This window comes from Hipposideros armiger, unplaced genomic scaffold (assembly GCF_001890085.2).
Source record: "Hipposideros armiger isolate ML-2016 unplaced genomic scaffold, ASM189008v1 scaffold_2676, whole genome shotgun sequence".
Taxonomy (NCBI): Eukaryota; Metazoa; Chordata; class Mammalia; order Chiroptera; family Hipposideridae; genus Hipposideros; species Hipposideros armiger.
This window is the reverse complement of record NW_017733988.1, coordinates 4,390-6,044: the sequence shown is the minus strand read 5'-3', so window position 1 is coordinate 6,044 and position 1,655 is coordinate 4,390. Positions and strand designations below refer to the sequence as shown.

Genomic DNA, 1,655 nt, shown 5'->3' with positions numbered 1-1,655 from the left:
TCTCTCATTGAAAAGGTACAATTCAATATCCCTTAATCCATTGAGAGAGTTGTGCAACTATCAGAATTATAGACCATTTCCATCACCTCAAAAGAAACCCCACATCACTTAGTGTCACTCCCAGCTTCCTGCCTCTCCCAGCCCCAGACAGCCACCAATCTACTTCCTGCCACTATAGATTTGCCTATTCTGGTCATTCATATAAACGGAATCACACAACATGAGGTCCTTCGTGACTAGATTCTTTCACGTAACATCCCATTTCCAGGGTTTCCCCATGTTATAGCACATACCAATATGTTAGGTTGCCCAACATTTTCAAACAATTAAACATAAAATTAAAACCCTAATTTGATAGAGAATCGTTCAACCAAATGTTCACTTTCCACCTCTGTAAACAAAAGAAAAAAAAAAGGAAACCAGCCTTCCTTCACTCTGCAGCCAGACTGTGTGTACAGATTGATGGCACATTCTTAACTATACAGTTTTGGGGATGACTTTTCTCATCTGCTAGAGCAAGTTGTTTTCATCTACTCATCTGAGTACTTGCTAACGCATCCCAACATAATTAGCTGCTAGGGATGAATTGATTTGGGAACTTGGTTTAGGGCAAGATTCTGCTATTTCCATGTCAGTGGCTTACTCTGTATCTCATCGTCATATAATTTGTATGTTCAGTCTATGAGGTAGCATCCACATGTAGTCCATGCTGATTACACACTGCGTAGCACAGGGATAAAGTGACTTACAAACTATTACTAGCAGACAAAAAGTACTGTTGGGTAGAGGAATTGATAAAATTATGAAGCCCTGAGGATGTATTTTGGGCTTCCAGCTCCCCATTTGCTGCCGTCGTCAATGGTGTGAAGAATGATTTCTGCATAACTTGTGTAAGAGACCACTTCCATTGGCATGCTATCTGTCTAAAATATCAAAGTTTATTTAAAAACAAAATACAGCAAAAAAAGTAACACTAACTGTAAACTTTAAAAAAATTTGTCTAGATTTCATGTAGATTAAGCCTCATTGTCTTAGCATACTTTTCATGTAAATGACATGAGAATATGTCAATAAGGAGTCTATGTGAACGTGAGTTCCAGGGTTTGTCACTTTACAGTTTTACAGAGAAATCAATGAAGATATCAAACTAGAAAAATTGTGGGTTTCAGTAAAAAAGGCAGAGTGGGTAAATGCAGTCCTTGCCTTCTCTCACAACCACATCAGAATTACAACTAAACTACAGAAGAATCATCACTGAGAATCACCTGAAGTCTAACTCAACCAAAGTCCTACCTCTATGGACACACATAAGAAGTAACTTGAGACTCACAGGAGGGGCAGAAAAACGGAATGGGCTGGTGCCACCCCCCATGTGACTGTTAAAAATTGGGAGACATATCTTGGTTGTAGTGTTCCCCCTGGAGGAATGAGGGTTCTCAGCACCACAGCAGGCTCCCTAGCCCAGATTCCAGTGTTAGAGACAGATGACCTCATAACTTCTGGCTGGAAAACCAGTGGTCATTGTGACTGGGTGCGTCAGCCGCTGGCTAGAGTCCCAGTCGAGCCTCCTAAAGGGCTTGAGCACGGACTTCCTAACTGATGGACTTGCTTTCTCTGAACTCCAACACTGAGCAGCTCTTCAAATGATGTCAGGG

At 41.1% G+C, this 1,655-nt stretch overlaps 1 long non-coding RNA gene across 1 annotated transcript in view; it reads left to right on the top strand.

Annotated features, from left to right (window-relative positions):
- Positions 1 to 6: 6 nt before the first annotated feature.
- LOC109378709 (uncharacterized) overlaps positions 7 to 1,655 on the top strand; it is a 5,714-nt gene continuing 4,065 nt past the window's right edge. Inside the window, exon 1 of the long non-coding RNA XR_002123052.1 lies at positions 7 to 890. This is a non-coding gene — a long non-coding RNA (uncharacterized LOC109378709). The remainder of the gene's footprint in view (positions 891 to 1,655) is intronic.